Genomic DNA, 21,947 nt, shown 5'->3' on the forward strand with positions numbered 1-21,947 from the left:
TATTTAAAATAATTTGTTGACAATCGCTGTTATTCAACCCACATCAGTTAAGTATTCTTAGAATACAAACGGTTCTATTCTCAAATAGTTTACATGGTGTGTGAGAGTGATTTTCATATAAACCAAAAGAAAAATTGATGGCATGTATCTTTTTCATTAAACTTACACAAAAGGCAGCAACATTTCTAGATGTTTCCATTTGAGGCCCCATCCTGCAATGGGATTCATATGGGCAGACTCCTGCACTTGAGTGGATCCTCCACCCATACGGTTCCACTTCAAAACGGACTTCTTCACAATCACTTTTTTGCCTACCACAGGAATTCTTAATTTAAAGCACCATGGATGAAGCAGTTATGACTTGTAATACTGTAATTTACATTTCAATAAATTAGAGTGGCATTTTACACACTAACTGGCTTTTCTCTAATCAGCGCATGTTGTGCCTAATTCTGCATCCTTAAGCACCCATCTGAACTCAATAGGTGTTTCTAGTACATAAGAAATGTAGGATCAAATCTTCTGTAATTTGTGTAACAAACTTAAGTTTCCCCCACAGATACCCCAGTTCTCAAATAATAACAGAGCTGTAATGAGGTTTACGTACTACATTTTCATTCTCTTTACTTCCGTGTATTTCAGCACATTTACTTGTATACTGTGATAACTGAAACTAAACTACAATTGCCAAAATAAAATAATAACTGTAACAATAATAAGTTAATGCAACAATGAAGTTTATATTTCATCAAATACAAGAAAGAACATGCAAAATAATGTTTCTCACATGCACTGGAGCTCCTCCTTGCAAATATTTAGTATTTTGTAATATTTGTTTGTACATGATGCTAATTATGTAAGTTATTATATCTGTGCATTATAGGTGAGTTATGGGGTACTGAAGGAGGGCAGGAATCATAACTGAATTTCCTGACTTTGTGTTTGCAAAATCTCAAGGATAAGATTGTATTAACATTGTTTTTTGCCTTTGATTTACTTTAAAGAAAAGCAGAGGTTGGTGTATAATTTGGACTGCCAATAAAAACACAGTCAAACAAATACACGTTTGAATCCACTTTTGAATGCTGTTTTACCCACTATGTACAGCACTGTGCCCTGAGCAGAAGGGAGGAGAATCCCCCCCCAACCGGAGGAGGATCATTTTCAGTCAGGGGGTGGAAGGTTTTGCTGGGTGTGGCTCTGTGAGGGATACAGGGAAGTTCCCCGCAGAGCTCCCCACAGCCTGAGGCAGCAGCAACCCCTGCTCCCAACAGGAGGCTGGAGGGAGAGGCGAGCAGGGGGAACCCGCCCGCTCCGCTCCGGCGCACGCCGCACACGCTGCGCCCTGGTGGGTAGGAGGGCGCGTGCAGAGCCGGTCCCTGCTCCGCGCGCCGGCTGCCGGGGGATCGGAGTCCCGTCCCCGGCTCTCGTGTGGTTAGCAGGGGCCGCGCCCCAGCTCAGTAGCCGGCGGTGGAGGTTCAGCCCGCGCACAAGCTGGGACTCTCCGACGGCCGCAGGAAAAAGCCCAGGACACGGTAGGGGAGGGAGGCACAGAGCAGGGTCAACGTAAGCGCTTCAAGTGCGTGTTCGTGTGGATGCGCGCCGTGTGTATAGGTGCAAATGCGCGCGTGTGTGTGTTCAGGTCCGGGCGTGGATTGGGTGTCCGCATGGCTGGGTACGTGCGCAGGTGTGTGCGCGTGTATGTAGCTGGGTGTGAGCGTGCATCTGTGTGGGTGTGTGAACGTACCTGTGCTGGCCACACGTGCATTCATGTGTCTGTGGTGTGAACGCGTGTGGAGTGTGTGTCTGTGTGGTCCTGTATAAATATGTGTGGTGGTTTTAAAAATTAGTAACTTTATGAAAGGTAGCTGTAATCCCTTGTGTTTAAATTATGTATCTAACCAAGCTTTGTTTAAAAATATTTCTATTGGGTCGATCTACCTGCAGACTAACCCAGGCTTAATGTTATCAGAGAATGAACTGTGGTCTCATAATTTTTGAGCAAAAGAGAAATTAAAGTATAACCTGCGTGAAATTTTTTTAAAAATTAAACATTTCATCTGTATCTTTTCCAAACATATAAGATAAAAAAAAATCTAAATAATGCAGTTGTGACTAGAATTCTTGGATGAGAAACACATGCAAAGTATTCTTCCTATTATAATATTTTGGATGTTCACAGATCATTTTCAGATACATCTTTCTTTCTATACCAATTGAGAGATTTTTTCTCCTCCTGCCTTTTGTGTGTGTAGTTCTTTCGGTGGCTACCATCCTGCCAAAAAATTGTTTACCAAGCCTGCAACTGAGACAGTTGTGTTTATTCTAGGAGTTTGCATAGATCTCTGGTATCCTTACACTACTGTGGAGGGGAGATGGGACAATCAGCAGCTGAATAGTTTAGTCGTAAGCATAGAGACTTTTGGATGTGAGGGTGCTGTGAATAACCACTACAGCTGTGCTGTAGTTAGTCTTAATGACAGAGAATACCCTATGACCGCTCTTTGTAGCGGGAGTAGCAATGTTGGTGAGAAGAATCCACAGTGTTTTTTCAGGTTCCCATATAACAGTGTGTTAAAGAATGAGAATGCTTTTATCTTCTTGATGGCGGCTTTCCTCTTGCTAATCCTGGCTTGATCTCTGTATGTGCCTTATCATGAAGGTGAGACCCACTAGGAGGAATAGGGACAGAGCTGCCTTCAGAATTCCCCACAAGCGCTGCTACTACTCATCACTTGATTATTGGCATATGTAGGGTGAGTAGTGCCATAAGTAATACTGTGTCCATTTTTCTCCCCAGCAGCAATATCTCTAGTCTTAAATAACCCCTATGTTCAGTACTACTAAAATCTGTAAAGTCACTGCAGTCATATTAGCTGCCAAAACCGAAAGCAAATATGAATGCTGCTTTCAAAGTATATGTGATACTTTAGGGAGACACTACCAGCACTTCATTATTTTAGTTTAACCACAAATCTAGGAGCAACATTTTGTATTCTAAAACACAGCCCCACTAGTGTGCCTTACCTGTGACCTGAAGGGAATAACTCTAGAAATGAGAGTGTATTACAGTCTCCATGACCAGTCAAATGCTGGTATCTTGGCTGAAACTGTCAACAAGGGCCAGAATCTGGGCTCAATCCTGCAAAAGAAACTCCTTCCTGAAAATGTCTAGAAGACTCCTAAGCAGATAAATTAAAAGGACACTGAAACTAAATGAGTAGGGTTAATACGAAGAAAAGCCTATAGCAATAAGATATTCCAAGGATACTTACAAAAAGGGGGGAAAAGGTGGGAAAAAAGTTTGAAAGAATATTGTTAAAAATACTGGCTCTGTTGTCCGAATTAAAATGATATGATAATGTTTTAAGATGGCAAAGGGGAGAGGGTTTTAAAAAATCCATATTTGAGGACCTGACCTTGAGTTCAGTAACTGTTTTGTCTGAGTAATGAGGGCAGCATTGGACACTGAAAGGGAGAATAAAGAACTAAAATAAAGCAATCAAATTCTTTAAAGAATCTTTTGTCTTCTTAAAGGTTATTGTTGTCAGGGGTGATAAATCCAACATGTAACCGGTCCTAAAACCTCAAGAATTCACTTATTTAAGCCTTTATATACCCTTTTATTTTTTTAACAACAATAAATAATGATATTTTAGATCATTGAAACAGCTTAATTTTAAAACAAAACAAAATATTTCTCCACCCTGGCTGGAGTGAGCATGCTTAGTTGTTGCGTGGAGAATAATCACCTTATGTTCGTCTGTGCTGAACCCTCCATCCAATGAAAGAGGGTGCTGATGGCCGGTTGCTGTGATACATGGCAGAGAGTCAGCAAAGCGAAGAGAGGTAATATTTGGTTTACACATCCAATTCCTTCAATCATGGGCAACCCAAACATGACAGGAACTATGCACTGCCATTTGGTTCTGAGTGTTGGCATCCCTGTGTAAGTATAATTTGCTTTGCTGCTCTGGAAGTCCTGAGAGAGAGGCAGGAACTATCTTTGCTTCTTGGTGCAGTCTGATATTAGTCCATCATTCTTCTGGCTGAGCAGAATCAGTCAGGACCATCGCTGGATCCTGTCAGCCTATTCTCCCATTGAGTAAGACAAGACTCCTTCCCCTTCCTCACTCATCACTTCGACTAGGGAGAAAAGAAGTGGCTTCTGAGACTGAAGCGATTTCTCCTGCTCAGTGCAGAGCATACTGCTGCTGGACCATTATTTTACAATTTTCTTCCATGTTTATTATGAACTGAGAGAGAACTCAATTATATTTTTACGTGTTTGCAAACATCCTTGGGAACAAACTGGGACATTTTCCACAAGCAGATCAAAAGGTAAATGGGGTTTTTGACTGGTCTTCAGTCAAAACTCACCTATCTTTGTTTTCTGAGGTATTTCCTGTGCACCTTATCTTTTGAACATTCAGATAGCTTAACTGACCTGAGTAGTTTTAAATGCAAAACCTGCTCCCCTGAGAGCTTTATTTTTAATTTGTTCATATCAGGATAGCTGTAATTTAATTAAAAGTCTCCCTGAAATAAACTCACGCTTTCATTACAGAAATGTTGCACTCAAATTATTTTAAAATAAAACTGAGATGATCAGGAACATCTTTTAATACCGGTGCTATGCCTGTCAGTTATGAGATTGTGCAGAACTAACCCTCCTTATCTTTGGGATGGCTAATGGGAAAAATAAATCTAAACAGAGGGATGTTTCTAAATCCTGTACTTTGTCACTTCCTTATTGCTTTTGAATGTCTCAATACCTGTCTCACTTATGCCTTCGGAGTCAGGGACAGCAGAATCACTGGAGGATATGTGTGGATCCTTAGGACTAATGTTGAATTTAGGATGTGTGCCACTAATACTGAACTCACGAAGCACCATCTAAGCCAGAGGTGGGCAAACTACAGCCCACGGGCCACATCCGGCCCGCGGGACCATCCTGCCCGGCCCCTGAGCTCCTGGCTGGGGAGGCTAGCCCCCGGCCCCTCCCCTGCTGTCCCCCTCCCCTGCAGCCACGCTGCCACGTGCGCAGCACTCTGGGCGGCGGGGCTGCGCGCTCCTATGGGGCAGTGCGGCGGCATGGCTGGCTCCGGCCGGGCGGGTGGCTGCCAGACATGCTGCTCTGAGTGGCATGGTAAGGGGGCTGGGGGGGGTTGGATAAGGGGCAGTGGGTCACAGGGGGCGGTTGGATGGGGCAGAGGTTCGGGGGGGGGGCAGTCGGGGAACGGGGGGGGGTTGGATAGGGGGTGGGGTCCTGGGGGGAAGTTAGGGATGGGGGTGTGGATAGGGGTCGGGACAGGGAGCGGGGGGTTGGATGGGGGTGGGGTCCCCGGGAGGCGGTTAGGGGCAGGGGGTCTTGGGAGGGGGAGGTCAGGGGACAAGGAGCCGGGGGGGTTGGATGGGTCAGCGGTTCTGAGGGGGGCAGTCAGGGGGCGGGAAGTGGGAGGGGCAGATAGGAGACAAGGGGCCAGGCTGTTTGGGGAGGCACAGCCTTCCCCACCCAGCACTCCATACAGTTTTGCAACCCCGATGTGGCCCTCGGGCCAAAAAGTTTGCCCACCCCTGATTTATGCACGTTTGAGAGTAGAATTTGGCTTTACATCATGTGAAGACTGACAGCTTATGTTTTATAAACTTCTTCATGGATAGACTTAGTGCTAAAGTTACCGACAGAGGGATCCCTTGTCTTGTAATCTTAGTGTCATCCAACTCTACAATGACGTCAGTGACATTTTTGTGCTCCATATGTTGAGAGGAGTACATGGAGAAGACACCTAAGTGGCAGGAGAACATGGGATATGCTGGGAACTGGCAGGGCCGGATTAACTCTCCTGTAGGCATGGGGCTATTAGATTTTGTGGGGCCCCTGTATACAAGTCTTTTTCCTGGGAAGGAGTTTGGTGCAGGGGATTGGGGTACAGGAGGGGGTGCGGGGTCTGGGAGGGAGTTTGGGTGCAGGAGGGGGATCCAGGCTTGGGCAGGGAACTGGGGTTCAGGAGGGGTTGTGAGGTGCAGGCTCTGGCTGGGAGGCGCGTACCACAGGTGGCTCCCAGCCGGCGGCGCAGCAGGGCTCAGGCAGGCTGCCTGCCAGCCCTGGCCCCACGCCGCTCCTGGAAGCGACTGGTTGCTGGATGTCTCTGCGTGCCCCTGCAGGGAGGGGGACAGTGTGTCTCCGTGCACTGCTTGCACTCGCTAGCGCCGCCCCTGCAGCTGCAGGGACGTTGCTGGGGATGGGGGCAGCGCGCGGAGCTGCCTCCCCCCACCAGGGACTGCAGAGACATCAGAGACATGCCAGCAGCCAGTCACTTCTGGGAGCGGCACGGGGCCAGGCCAGGCAGCCTGAGCGCCCCAGAGATCGCTGCCTGTGATTTATTTGTGCAGGGTCCCCCTTGAGCCGGGGCCCTGGGCTGCAGCCCCAAAATCCTCTGCCTTAATCCGGCCCTGGGAACTGGCTGTATTTTTAAAGATTGTATCAGTTAATTTATTGAGTGACTGACAGCTAGAGAATTTGGGGGACCAGCTAAGGCAGGGGTGAGCAAACTACAGCCCGCGGGCCAAATCCAGCCTGCGAGCTGTTTTAAGCCAGCCCACGAGCTCCCACTAGAGAGCAGGATCTGGGGCTTGCCCCGCTCCAGCTGGGGCACTGGGTCGGGGGCCACACTACGCAGCTCGGCCCCGCCCTGGTGCTCCAGCCAGGGCGCAGGGTTGGCGACTGCACCACGCAGCTCCTGGAAGCCGCGGCATGGCCCCGCTCTGGTGCTCCAGCCAGGGCGCAGGGTTGGCGACTGCACCACGCAGCTCCTGGAAGCCGCGGCATGGCCCCGCTCCAGCGCTCTTGCCGCGGTGCAGGGTCTGTGGCCGCTGCATGTGGCTCCCGGAAGCCGCAGCATGGCCCTGCTCTGGCACCTGCAAGCTCAGATGGCCCCCTCTGGTGCTCCAATGGGAGCTGCTGGGGTGGTGCCTGCGGATGGGGCAGGGTGCAGAGCCACCTGGCTGCGCCTCCACCTAAGAGCCGAAGGGACATGCCACTGCTTCCGGGAGCTGCTTGAGGTAAGCATCGCTCAGCGCCTGCGCCCCTGAGCCTCTCCCCACACCCCAATCCGCTGCCTCAGCCCTGATCCCCCTCCTGCTTTCCAAACCCCTCGATCCCAGCCCGGAGCACCATCCTGCACCCCAGACCTCTCATCTCCGGTGTCACCCCAGAGCCCGCACCCCCAGCCAAACTTGCACCCCTTCCTGCACCTCTGCCCCCATATTGTGAGCATTCATGGCCCGCCATAGTTTCTATTCCCAGATGTGACCCTCAGCCAAAAAGTTTGCCCACCCCTGAGCTAAGGGGTAAATCCTGGGGGAATCTGGTCAAAAAGTATGAAGCTTTCTGACTTGACCACATGTGATGAAAAATTGCTTCCACAGCTGTCAGATATCAGTTATGGGCCAGATTTCCGGAAGAGCTCAGCTTCCTTTTAGGCACTCAAATAAGGACAGATTTTAAAAACAGCTCAGCACCCAACATGCTGGTTCTTTTGAAAATCTGGCCACTTGTTTTGTTGCCTGAATGGGACTTGAGGTTTTCTGAAAATATGGTCCCTATTATGGGTGCTGAGCCATTTGAAAAATTCTGACCGTGGTAAATGGGTGGGTGAGAAACAATGGGTGCTGTGACTAGAGACCAAATCCTCACTACTGCAAGGAAGTCCTAATAGCTGAGCTTTGATTCTTACTCCTGGGGGAATTCTATGCCACTGCGCACACGCAGAATTTTGTCCCCCGCAGATTTTTTTTTCTCAGCAGAAAATACATTCTTCCAGAGAGGCGCTGCAATTATGCCTTTCGCCCATCCGGGGATGCTATGGCACCAGAACAGAGGGCAACTGGCTCAACCAGCCCCAGAGAGGGATGGGGAGAGGCTGTGTTCCTCACAGTGCCCTGCCCACAGGGCCAAGTGAGGAGCCACAGGATATGGGTGGTGCGGGGGAACAGACAGCAGGGCACATGGGGCTGCTGGGGGTCACAGACAGGGATTCAGAAGGGCTAGTGAGGGGCAGGCTAGTGCAGGGGCTGAGTGGGAGTTGGGGTGCAGGGACATATGAGGACAAGGGGGTAGGAGTGGCTGAGTGGGGGTGCAGGGTCACATGGGGATGGGGGAGGGGTGAATAGGGATGCAAGGGCACATGGGGACAAGAGATAGGGTGCAGGGACAAATGGGAATGGGGGAGAGGGAGTTCAGGAACACATGGGGCAGGAGCAGATGTGCCTGACTGAATGCGTGAGGCTAGGGGTCAGCCAGGGTCAGCATGAGGGAGGCTCCCCAATTCCCTAACAATCCCTTCTCCTGCCAAAAAACCCCCTGTTCCATACTTCCCACCCACACCCAACAACCCTCCAGGTTCACTCCGAGGATCCTGCCCAGCAATTACTTCCCTCTCCCTCAGCTCCACTCTTACCCTTGATTCCCCCAAGCCTTTGCACTGCTTCTGAGGGGCACAGGAAATATGTTTCTATATTGTAGTTTAATTGAATTATTACTCAAAGTTCTGTATTAATATGCTAGTAAGGAATCTATTTGTCAAAAAACATTTCCTGAATGTTTTATGTTGTCTATTGTTAGACATACTTGCCGACAGGTATTTTGAAATAAATTACCAAAATAATTGAAACTGGCGTGATTATATTGTATGTGTTTGACTGTGGCGGTTCAATGGCAAGACAGAACACAGCTTTTAGCAAGCAAGCAGGGTCAGCTGTCAGCTTTCCACCTTCCCCTTTATTCTCTCTCTCCCCCCGCGCATTACATTCTCCAACAGATAAAAGGAATACACTGGCTTTGTTTAACATTCTTATTTACCAATTTCTATCTACCGCATTCCTTGCTCTCGGGCCTTGAGCCCAGTCCTGAGAGGCTTCCCACGATACATGTCATCTTGGCGAGATTCCAAGGTTGATGCCCTTGGATGGAGCAGTGTGTGCACTACTCCTACACAACACTCCGGGTGTGCCCTGAATGTTGCCAAGCGCATAAACCTTTATGAATCCTACATCCCCTCCTTTTTTGTTTATTTGTGCTCGGCCATCTCATGGTAGCCATCAATTTGCATTTGCAAGCCAATTAACTCCCGGACAGACAAGGTCATAACTCGTGGAGCCTGCCAGGGCGGGTCTCCACAAAGCCTTAACAAAAAGGAAATACATTGCACACAGCAACAGCAAAAAATAAGCGTAAGAAGGTAAAGTGTGATTGGCCGGGCCCCAATTAGCCATGCTAGAGTACTGGGAAGAAAGGTTCGAGTAAGCAGCGAGCGTCATCTCATTCCCAGTTTCCTCAGGGTGATGACATACTGGAATAAGGCATGTACCTAACAATTCTTCAGCTGCTACAAAATCAAATAAACAAAAGTAGGTAACATTTGCTATTGAAGCCAATCTTTCCCATAGGTTATATGTCATTCGGGCCCGTAACGGGGGAAGCGCTCCCGAGTCAACCCCTCCAGGAAATAGCAGGCACAAAAGGCATACAATCAGTACAGAATTAGCAGTAGTTTGGGCGAAAATTGCCACAAACAAAGTCTCAGGAGTCTCTGGCTGTTGGTTTGCTGCCAGTCTTCGTTGAGCCGTGGCGACCAATGCTTTTACTGCTCCCCGTGTCACGGGCTGGCTTGGGACGCTACGTCTCCTCCGTTTCCATCCCGCCGTTGTCGACCCGGGAGGCACTGCGTTCTCCTCCAAGGTCAGCTGAAACTCCGGTATGGGGTTCGACAGCCCCGGTGCCATGCCATGCTGTTTCAGTGCCAGTCACACACACCGGGCCGGAACCCACAACGGTCCTGCAGGGAGAAACACAGCAGCATATCCCCAACCCCAAGTAATTAAAGGCACTGGGCCCAACCATTGCGGATCGGGCAGCTGATGGTAATAGACACGCGGTCTTTCCATTTGTGAAAATGCCGATCCGCGGGGGTCTGCTGATCTGCGTTCAGCGTTAAATTATTTAAAGTAAACAAAAGGACATGCAGTTGTTGCTGAATGTCTCCTAAGATTCGGAGACGCAGCTCCCCTTGTTTTAATTGTTTGTCAAGCAAGGTTTTTAGCGTGCGATTTGCACATTCAACAATAGCTTGGCCTGTGGAATTATAAGGGATCCCGTGTTTGAGACGGACGTCCCATTGGGCACAAAAGGTGGAGAGGGCTGTGGAGCAATAGGCTGGGGCATTATCCGTTTTTATCTGGCTCGGGTGACCCATAATAGCAAAACAGGCTAGCAAATGGTGAATAACTTTGGGAGTGGCTTCCCCACACTGTGGGGTCGCCGAAAGGAATCCCGAATAGGTATCAATGGAAACATGTAAAAACGAATAGGGGCGGAATTGTGGCACGTGAGTGACATCCATTTGCCACAGCGGATTCGCTGCGGTACCTCTAGGGTTAACGGCATAAGAAAAGGTAGGGGCAGCAGCGGCACAGTGGGGGCAGGAACGAACAATAGAACGTGCATGATCAGCAGGAATGTAAAACTGTCGGGCCAAAACAGAGGCAGACTGATGAAAAAAGGAATGGCTTTCAATGGGGTCAGAAAAAAGGGAATTTACCTGACCACGTAACGCGCGATCAGCGCGCGCATTGCCTTCAATGAGTAGCCCAGGCAGAGGGGTATGACTGCAAATATGAGCAACAAAATAAGGGAAATTACGAGTGGTGATGAGATACTGTAAGGACAGAAACAGGCGAAGGAGGTCTGCATCGACCTGAGGGGTAATAAGGGCAAGGGGTAAATGATCAATTACCTGATAAACATAATGCGTGTCCACGATCAAATTAAAGGGACAATCAGCAAAAAGTTGAAAGGCCAAAATAACAGCAGCTAGTTCCAAGGACTAGTGAAGCTCTCCAAGCGCTGTGCATGCAAATATTGTTGTACAAGTGAATGAAGCGCTTTCAGCTTTTCTAGAGGGAGGGGCCACTGGTCAATCCATACGGGCTCTAAGGATTGCCATACCAATGGTAATGCAGATGGCAAGGTGGGTGAGGGAGGATTTTGGGCCATTATATATTAATATCAAGGGTGGTGTCCAGCTTTGTAAGTAAATCACAGCCCCAAATATTGAGGTGGACAGGGAGTACAAAAGGGCGGATTGTAGCAAGGGCACGGCCTCCTGGTTTAGAGACCGTGACCCAAGACAAACTTTGGCGCCCGGGTTTGCTACCCCCGATCCCCCACAACTCTTTAGAAGGAACTGTTGGCTAACCGACCGGCCACTCCGGATCACGAATCACCGTAATGTCAGCTCCAGTGTCCACCAGCCCTGTAAAAGGAACATTATTTAAGAGAAGTGTCAACTGAGGTTTCGAGGGGCGGACCGACATTGTTAGAGCAACAAGTGGAGAGGACGTGTTGTGAGACGGCGACTGAGCCAGCGTCGATCCAAAGCCGCCTCTGCCCCGGGCTCGATCCTCTGCGGCTGGCACCTGATAGGGGACTAAAATCAATTGCGCAATTGACCGTCCACGTGGGAGCGACTGCGGAAGATGGGTCCATACCTGAACCTTAATAACGCCGGTGTAATCAGCGTCAATGACTCCTGGGATGACAAAAAAACCCTTATAAACAAACTGGCTTGTGATCGAGTATATACTGTGATTTATTTATGTAGGGTTTTTTTTCAGACTCAATAATAAAAATAATGTACAGATGTCTATTCTTTACTGGATCTAAACAGAATAGAAAGACAAATAAGATGCTTTGCATGTTTTTGTCTTTTTTTATGGTTTCTTTTGATTTTTTGGCTGCATTTTTAGACTTGCTAGCTAGTAAATCTGCTTCTGTGAAAAGTGATATTTGTATGTTTGTTAATATCACTTTTCACAGCAGCGGACCTGTTAGTTAGCTGAGAGGCAGTGAAAAGTGATATTAACAAATATTACTTTTCACAGCAGACTCACTCAGCCCTTGCAAGCCAGGGAACAAATAAAGACTTGGCTGGGGAGGTGGATAGGGAGGCAGCAGGGGCGATGAGTGGGATGGAGTCCTGTGGTCGAGGGATGGAGCCCACTGCTGAGTAGTGAAAGCCCAGAGCCCAAAGCCCCATGGTCAGAGCCTGTGGCAGGAGCCCACTGCCATGCAGCTGGAGCCTGCCACCCGCCACACCAGGGCTGAAGCCAGCAGCCTGAGCCCCACTGCTCCAGGAAGGTGGGGAACTCACACCGGCTGTCTGCTCCTCAGGTGTTTGTGGCTCCAAAGTGGGGTAAGGCCCAACCCCTCCTGGCAGCCCCAGAGGAGGGGCCGCTGCTTTGTCCTCCCCCAATCAGTACCCAGGAGGCTGTGGCTGCAAGAAAAGCTTTTGGTGGCCACTGTGGCTGCATTTGAGAAACACTGAGCAGTGGTGCTCAAACTTTTCCTCTTGTGCCCCCCCCCCCACCAGTAATGGAATGTGTCCGTGCTCCCCCAGGCTGGGAGCGGAGTCGCGGCTGGGACTGAGAGCGGGGCTGGGAGTGGGTGCAGGGGGCCAAGAGAGGGGTCTGGGGTCTGGCGGCCAAGAGTAGGGGCTGGGAGTGGGGACTGGCGGATGGGATGGGGCTGCAGGTGGGGCCGGAGCGGACCTGGGAGCAGAGCAGGGCTGGGTGTCCCTCCCTCCCTGTCCCCCCCATGGGTGCTGGCCTGGGCTGCACCGTGGGCCCCAGGATGTTCCTCCACGTCCCCCTAGGGGGGCGTGCCCCACAGTTTGTGGACCACAGTTCCAGAGGTTAGAGCAGGGGATGGAAATCTGGGTTCTATTCCTGTTGTTGGTGAGATCCATTTGTGGTGGCCCTCTTTGCCACTTAAGCCAAAGTATGCATAGAGACTATGTGGGAGACTGAGGGTGGCTCAGCCCCACAAAGTTTGCCTGTCTAGGCTCAGCACCCGATGGAAGGGGTCTCTAGTGGCCCTTGATAAGCCAGCATGCAAAGCCACAAAGAGGGTGAGCTAGGGAAGGGGTTGCAGGATCCAGTGACTCAACACTAGGGTGGAGTGCATTCACCCTTAGTAACCTTGGGCAAGTCACTTTTATATCTCTGTGCATCAGTTTACCCATTTTAAAAACAGGAGTTATAATTGCCTACCACTATACTTTGTCCTTTGAGTTCTTCCGGTGAAAGGCACTATATACTTGAATGCAAAATATTATTTATTATTAGTATAAATGTTGAAGAGTGTGTTGTCATCTGTTCTTTTATTACTTCACTAACATTATTTGGCTGTTTCCATCAGTGGAATATGGAATAAGAAAAAAACAAAATAACAAAATAATGACTTATTTCTGCGTATTTAGAATTTCATGCTATCCTTTTCTTATAGTTCTTTGAAAAGAATTACAGAATTTATAAAAGAAATGAATGGTGGGCTAAAAGTTGAATAAAATGAATTTGGTACTGGTGTAGCCAAGATAGGTATTTGCCTACCTGTTGAGTTTGTCCAACTATTGCCTCTGAAAATATTCTATATATTTGGCGTGATTCTCCTCTGCCCTTCACCTTTGTACACCTGTGCAAAGCAAGTGGAACATGTGACCAAATCAGAATTCTCCAGGAACTTACACTAGTGGTAGAATTTTACCCCAGCTTTACACAGGTGTATATGACTATTTAAGGGGCAAGATAGCAGAGAATCAAGCTATTTATCTTTTGCCTTAACTTTATGCTTACACAAGTCATTCCATTTCAGATTGTTTCTTTAAGATGTTCATAACTTCCTCTAACGTTTTCCTTTTGTATTAAGGCCCCCAATAAGCATGTGTGTTAGTGATTTGCCAAGTTGGGGCCTAAAATTTCTTATGTTTAGTCTCAGGTCATATACAGATGTTTAAGTTGCACATTATATAAACTTCTCACCTGCCTCATAGCAACTGTGTATCCTCCTCCCTATTTACTGCAGTTACTCCCTTCCGGATGTCCAGCCTTGGCTAGATTCTGCAGTTACCCCCTTCCAGATGTCCAGCCTTGGCTAGATTCCTCCTTCAGTGCAGTCGTGCAGCTTCTCCTCCCAGCTTCCAAACCCTCTGGGATTTCTCCAGCAAGAGCCAGCTGAATCGTAGATGCACTGAGGAGTGCTGGTCCCAATGCTTCAAGAAAGTGTAAACTTCCCTGAGACACTATGGTATGTCTTAATGTGTGATGCTTACTTATTCCAAGAGGCTTAATAGTAATGTTGAATTGTGGGGCTTGAAATACCCATTTATTTGGATTTATTTTTCTCCATGAGCATGACTAACTTCAATCCTTTTAAAAAAACTTGGTGGACTCTGCTAACTTTACCTAAAGCTGTTACAAAATTAAATTGCCTTTTTATATTATAACAATGATAGCGCAGATTTTCAAAGATTTAGACGCTGACAGATACAACTAGGCACTAGTGGGATTTTCAAATGTGCCTAAGCAGGTCTGTGTCTCGCTCCCATTGAAAACAGGCACTTAACTTGTTTAGGTGCTTTTGAAAATCCCACTAGACACCTATCTGCATCTTTAAAATCTGGCCCGAGGTGCTATGTGGTTTGATGTTTTTAACAATTCAGTAAAAGCATGCAAACTTTTTAATTCATGAAAAGGAAAAATGACATAAGGATGAGGCAAAACTATAAAAAATAGAATAGCAAAAGATTGAGAAGATAACACAAAATTCATATCCCTGGTACACTGTAAAATGTGTTTTCTTGGTACAGGTAGATATCACAGAAGAGTGGAGCAGTGGATACAACACAGGACTGGTAGTTCATTAGAGCTGGGTTTTACTCTTAGCTGTGCTACTTACTTGCTGTGTCTTTGGGCAAGGTGTTTCATGGCTCTGTGCCTCAGTTTCCTCATCCACAAGATGGAATAATAATAGCTACTCTCCTCTGCAAAGTGCTTTGAGATGTATGCATGAAAAAGTGCCCATATAACTGCAAAAATTAGCATATCACACATGAATTACAATTGTTGCACTTGCTTAGGTTGACTGAATTTTGTTGTTATAAACAAAACAAAGTGGCATGCCTCAGTGGGTATGTTGTAGTTAGATGGGTTCCATCCACAGACAATGAGTTCCTGGTGATGCACTTAATAGATTCACCCTCTAAAAGCAAAGGACAGTATTGCTCTGGACACTGGTCAGGCCTCTGTATGCTCTTCTCAGGAGACCCACAGTGCTGATAGGACATCCCCATAACAATGAAACATGGTAACATTTACCTGGCATCTGATTCAAAGTCTGTTTCCAGGACTCTCTAGTCATCCTAATTCTTATAAGGCCTGATTCAAAGCCCGTTGAAGTAAATAGGACTGTTGACTTCAGTGGTTTTAGGATCAGGTTCCTAGTGAGTCTAGGGGTATGAATCTGCTTTCCAAACTTTTCACTCTTTCTAAACAATGATGACAGTTTAACGACACTCACTTTTGGTTTTGTTTGGAAATTTTCATTGTGCAAATATGATATTTTCTTAGTCTTAGGCTGCTTGGCAAGCAATATAATTTGTCCTAGTTTAATGTGGGGTATTACATCTTTTATAGAACTCTGACTGTAGCTTTCTGGAGAGCACCAACATTTCATAAGAAAAAAGGCACGGAAGCACACAAGGTAATTTTATATGTTATTGAACATCCTGCTGGGTTGTAGCTAAATGCCATCTGCTGAAAGGTTGCAGTCACTATAGAGGGACACTATTCTCTGATTATAAAATGGTGCATTATTAAAAGCATTTTTCATTATAGTGAGTCACACAAAACTACATTTCAGGTGAATTAAAATAGTTGAAATAATAATGGGTATGTTGCTCCTCTGCGTGCTAATAGGGTAGTAGATTTACTTTTTATTTTAGCTTTTTGGAGTGGAGGCAGAATAGTCTAGTGTTTAGAGCACCCAACTGGGAGTGAAGAATTCTGAAGTCTCTTTCTCGCTCTGCCACTGACACACATTTTCAGAAGTGTCCTGTAATTTTGATTGTCCAACCTTGGACGCTCAGAGTTTGTGTTTTAGAGATGCTGAGTACCTGCAGAGCCAATGGCTTAAACTGGGGCTGTATATTTTTAGCACCTATAAAAATCAGACCTTGGATGTCTAAAGCTAGGCACCCCAAAAATGAGAGATGCAAAATTAAAAATTGCTTTTGAAAATGTTGGCATTAACATTTTGATGCCTTATTATTATCTCCTTGTGAGGCTTCATTGATTAATGTTTGTAAATGCCTTGAAAACCTTGGCTATAAAATGCTGTATAAGTGAAACATTTTGTTATTTTAGTACTACTATTAATAATAAATAAAGACTACTGTATGTTTAACTTTCACGGATAATTTTAAACTTCTGCTATCGGCAATTATGAAAGAAAAGATCATTTAAACTGCATGTATAGTCAAGTTAAACAGTTTTAATAATATGCACATCATATTCATATTCCATATTTATTTTTTATTTTGGACTTTTACATTTTCACAGAGTAGTTAATTCAATTCTGTTGACAGCTCTTGTGTTACAGTGTTAATTCTATAAGCTTGTTATTATGGCCATCAGAATTATCAATAGATTTCAGAGCACAATAATGTTAACCATGTGCTTCTGTGGTACCAATGTTGTACTCTACTGTAAACAATCTTTGATCAGTGAAGTTTTCACAGTGAACCAGAATTTTAGATCTCATTATAAAACAATGTAATTATGTGCTGAATAAGAATAAAACCTCCGGAAAAGCATCTTGAAAAAGATGAAAGGCCTGAAGTGCTGATCTCATTGATCACTCTTTATAACTGAAATAAAAAGAGATTACTTTGATTACAGCTAATTCTGTTTATATTAGAAGGGAACAAAGGCATATAGTGCCAGATCCTCAACTTGTGTAAATTGCTGTAGCATCGTTGAAGTCATTGGGTTGTGACAACTTATGCCTTCTGAGGGTCTGTCCCATAAATTTTCCTACATAGGGATGTTCACTTTGTCCTTTAAATGACTTTTAAAAATCGTAGTGCCCTAATGCTTGTTCTTAGAGCTTTTGCTTAAACAGTGGATATAGCTTTCCATCCTCTCACAACTGATATTGAACCAGACGTTTATTTCACATGCAGTAATATTTTTCACTGTTAATATTGAGAAACAGATAAGATTGTATGGTCTTTGGGGGCAGGGACTCTGTCTTCCTGTGAGGTGCCTTGCAGGCTTTTGAGCTATATTAATGAGTTATAATAATTTTATAATGGCTGCTTCGCTGCCCAGAAGTTTACTTTAGATTGAGGACAACAGCAGGGGATGGCAACAAAGAGAGATGACTGGGAAGGGCAGGACAAGGATACAAGGACAATACGATTGTGTGCTCACTTGGGATGCTAGTGCATACATGTGTCTTGATAATTAAGATGTATGATAATGAATTCTCTTTCTAGAAAGAATTAACATGAATTAAATGTAAGAGTGCAGAAAATAGACATAGGAACAGCCATACTGAATCACACTTCTGGTCCAATTAGTCTAGTGTCCTCTCTGTGATTGTGGCCAGCACTGCAGATCTGGGTCAGATCTTGAGCCTTGTTAAGACTGCTTTGTGCCCCCTAGCATTGTGCTAAACATCAAACTGCAGGTCCTGAGGATCAGGGCCTTTGTGTTTTGTTCATGTAAATGCCTCAAACAGAAACTGTTTGTGAATCTGATGTTTTTATTGCAGAAACAGACTATAAATTACATGTGGAGTTTGGAAATTGATGTGTCAGTCTAAGTTAAGTGAAATGTGATTAGTGAGAAATGCTGGATACTGTATGCACACTTGTTGCTAAAGCTTAATCAGGGCTTGATCTTGCAAGGTGAGGAAGTACTCTGTCTCCAGTCCAGCAACGCATTTAGATGTGCTCAGCACATTGTGGGTTTGAGTGCTTGGTGAACAGGAATGCATTACAGCTGGATATTTTTGAAGAAGACCCAGTGTGAAATCCTGGCCCCGTTGAAGTCCATGGAAGTTTTGCCATTGACCTCAGTGAGGCTAGGATTTCACTCCAGATATTCTAAGTTTATGTTAAAAACTTTCTGGGCTAAATCCTGCCCTCAGTTACACCTGTCGAACCCTACTGAAGTACCAGAGGGGAGAATTTGTCCATATGGCTTTAATTCAGTACTAGTGTCATATAGGTCTGTTTTCATTTTTTTTAATGAATTCTGGATGATTCAATGGAATATCTACATGCCATGGAGAAGGAATTGGAAAACCACTGAAATAGCTTAACATAAAACTATATTACAGTAACAGGAGAATGTAGGTTTTAAAAATGTTTATTGACTGTGTCTGTAGTTTGAGATCACCTATAATAAGCAATTCATTTCAGTTTGGCTTGACACCTTACAGGGAAAACCTCATAGCACTGAGTACGGTCCAAGAAAAATTAACTTGATTCCTGGACTAAAACTAGAAAGGGTTAAATAACTGGAAAATGGGGGAAACCAAATTGCATAATTAGATTATATTTAGAATTTGTTACAAATATACACAGTATCAATCAAATAAATTGTCTGATTTATTAGAAATTGCAACAAAGAGTCTTGTCTTATATGGTGAAATAAACAGATCTAAGGATGTGTGTCTAGCCTTTCAGTATGGTGTGATAAATGTGAGATCCCTTTTTGAAAGGCTGTAACATGTAACAAGAAGAGTTTTCAGTTGTTAAAGAAAAAATCATAAGGGAAAAACATTAATGAAAGTTTTTATATCTGATTCTTGAATCTGTAATGACTTGTTTTTAGTGTATTGCCAATGTCCCACCAATGTTGGAAAACCTGGTATTTTTTTCCTTCCAAACTGTCTTCTATAGCATAAGTAGAAAATACTGCACTGTTATCTGAAGACCTGATTCAAATTGTTCTTCTTTAAATCTAGAAACCTCCCATATTTCTGTAGGTGGCCATTTTATTTTCCTGATGTTTTTTCTTCTTTTTTAACCAGGAGATCTATTCTCGGCTTATTTGTTTTCTTCAAGCTCTTTGTTGCCAATTTTTTTATTCTTTTCAGTACATTCAGTATGAATGGCCTTTATTTTATATTTAATATTACAAGAATGACAATAAAACCACAAAGGTAAGATCAAGAAGAGTGTGCGAAGTACTCCTGCGTAAGGCCTTGTTTTTGGAACTAGTGGGAAAACACTGATGTAACTACAGTGCCATGTCTCCATTCAAGCCATGCTGTTTGAAGTTCAGGTCAAGTACAGTTCTGACCCATGACCACCCTGGTGCTGCATTATACCTTTGCAGATGCACTGGCATTTGGGTCCCTCTCCCTAATTTCCCAAAATAGCTTCCTGAAGCTGTGGCTTTTGGGAGAGCTTGGAAAGCTTCAGGGAGACCTGGGGAATTGTAGGAAATGAGGTCATATTCTTGCAAGTCTCCTGGTGCCAGTGCTGTTGCCTAGTCCTTTTCTCAGGATGGTGGCCAGGATGACCAGTTAGCTCTTGCCCATTGCACAGCAAGAAAGGTTTCTGATGGAGCTTCTATAAAGCAGTGAGCAGACTGCCGAGGCAGTGGAGGATGTTCTGGTAGTACTTGCTGAGAGCCAGAGACAAGTTTGCTGATGCAATGATGATGCAATGGTTGTGCTTTCATCACAATCCTAGGAGATGGCTCTCCACTGTGCTGGCAGATCAACTTCATAGGGTGACATGTCACTTTTGTGCCTGGACTATGATCACAGACAGCTGGGACAAAACTATTCTCAAGCAGCATTGGCCACATAACTTTGAGATGAAAAAAGAGGCTCTTCTGTGCTGCTTTGCTTTGGCAGTGCAGTGAGTGCCATGCCATGAGGATGAGGGCTCCTCTCAACATGGAAAAGAGAATGCCGGTCTCCCTGTGGAAGGTGGCTTGCTACCTTAGTTACCAGTCAGATGGGCCAATTTGAGGCTTGGAAGTCTATTGGGGGTGTTGCTATGGTGGAGGTTTGCAGGTCAATAGATAATGTGCTGCAGGAATGTGCGATCAAGGTGGCCAGTGTGCCAGAGATCATTGAGGGACTTAAACAGCTGGGAGTTCCTCATCCGTGCAGCAGCCATTGATGGAACTCATGTGCCAATTAGCAGTTGGCTCCTAAACACAAAATGGCTGCTGCCTCTGCAGTTGGGGGGAGGTGGACGTCACTCCATTTAAAGATGCAGTACACAGAAAAGAAATTATAACTGGCACATGCTACCTATACCACAAAAATAATTAACCTTCATAGAAGGAATAGCCTCATTCCCATTGTTTATTTTTATGTTCTTAAGTAGGAGAAATGTCTGCACTCTTCTCTACTTTTTTTTGTCCTACTTAACAGAAAAATCTAGTTGCATATGTATAACCCTCTACAAAACACAAATCCTCAGTCTGGCTTTGTTGGGATTTGAAATAGGTTCAACAGGATCAACCAACTACCACATTAATGTGCTGAGTCTGTTCTCTGGCAGCTACAAACGAATTTGATAACATGAAAAATTCCTGTATGGAAAAATGGAAAGCTGATCTCCAAATAAAATCCTCTCTGGGATAAGAAATCCCCTTGCACTATGGAATATTATTCAACATCAGACAAGGGCAAAGGACCAAATAAAACACTCAGTAATACATTTCTCAACCTTAAAACTTGTTTCATGAGATTAAATTTTAGCACAAACACAAGCTGACTCCTGCAGTCTTCATGCAGTCAAAACTCCCAATAGGAATTGCATACATGTAAAGGGTGCATGATTGTCCTATTTGTGGTACTAAATCTGTATTTTTAGATAACATTTTCCATTACAAATTCAATTATGATAATTTTTTCCAGGTGTGGGAATTTGTTTATAATGGGCCAAATCCTGTTGTCTATATGTAAAAATAATCCAATTTTAATGAGAATTTTGCTTGAGTAAGGACGCAGGTGAAATTGACACTCTAAGGCTCAAGTGGGGCATACAGCTTTTACTGGCCCTCTCCAGAGAGCTGAGTTTCACACTGTATAATTTGGACCAGTATAATCAGTCTTTTGAATATCTGAGATGAACCCAATACATTTTCTAACATTCCTGGGATAAAAGAATTTTTGTTGTGATGTGCTGAAAACACTGGACTAGATTCACAGGCTGCTTATGCTAATGTAAATGGTGGTAGAATTCCCTTGGGATGGAAACTCCACCAGGGGACTGAATTTCATTGGTTTTGCTGTAATGCAACTCTTGGGGCAAGGCATAGTTGCAGGGACTGATACAACACACAAAGCGGATGGCATTGCCAGGAAAGGGATACACAGCATGCCAGGAGAGTCAGCTAATGGAGCAGCTCTCTAGAGAAGATGTAAGCAGTAAAGTGTCTGAGGCACCAGTGCACAATGAAATTCTTACCCTGGCAGAAACCTGACAGAGGTAGAAACATTAATTTCCCTCTAAAGAAGGTTGAATATCATTCAGGCATAATGGGTTCAGCTGGCACAGGCAAGTGTAATTACATCTTCCTTTGCCAGCTTAGCCAAATTTGTCTATATTGGGTATTTACTATAGTTCCAAGATGCAATAGGAATAACCCACTAGGGAAGTTTTCTTAAGCCAAATGTAAGTAAAGTTTAAGTTTTCTCTTTGTCATGCAATCAGAAACACTGTGTAAGAGGATACTTGCACCATCTGTATCTTCTATAATTATCCTGAACCCAACACTAGATTTTGTGCCCCTATTTTTAAAAGACATACAGCTAAATAGATTTTAAGAATGTTGCCTTTAGAACAATAAGTGAGCAGCACCATAGCACTAGTGAAACACCAGGAGCTTGGCAGGTCTCTGTCAGCTGAGAGAAATAGCAAAAGCAGTAGGATAAGAACAGACTAATTTATTCTACTCTTTTATGTGCAGCATACTGACTTGCAAATCCCATGGTGTCGGGAGAAAGTATGTTGTAAAGTCTGTTTCATGTGCTATAAATTACCTGAGGGAGAGTCTGAATTTTTAAAGGGAAT

The 21,947-nt window shown here is 45.0% G+C and overlaps 1 protein-coding gene across 1 annotated transcript in view; it reads left to right on the top strand.

Annotated features, from left to right (window-relative positions):
- Nucleotides 1-1,193: 1,193 nt before the first annotated feature.
- Nucleotides 1,194-21,947, top strand: part of LOC141985427 (uncharacterized) — a 95,556-nt gene continuing 74,802 nt past the window's right edge. The window contains exons 1-3 of the mRNA XM_074949531.1: nucleotides 1,194-1,535; nucleotides 13,922-14,143; nucleotides 15,532-15,598. The gene's annotated coding sequence lies outside the window, so the exon portion shown is untranslated. The remainder of the gene's footprint in view (nucleotides 1,536-13,921; nucleotides 14,144-15,531; nucleotides 15,599-21,947) is intronic.

Source organism: Natator depressus, chromosome 3, assembly GCF_965152275.1.
Source record: "Natator depressus isolate rNatDep1 chromosome 3, rNatDep2.hap1, whole genome shotgun sequence".
Lineage (NCBI taxonomy): Eukaryota > Metazoa > Chordata > Testudines > Cheloniidae > Natator > Natator depressus.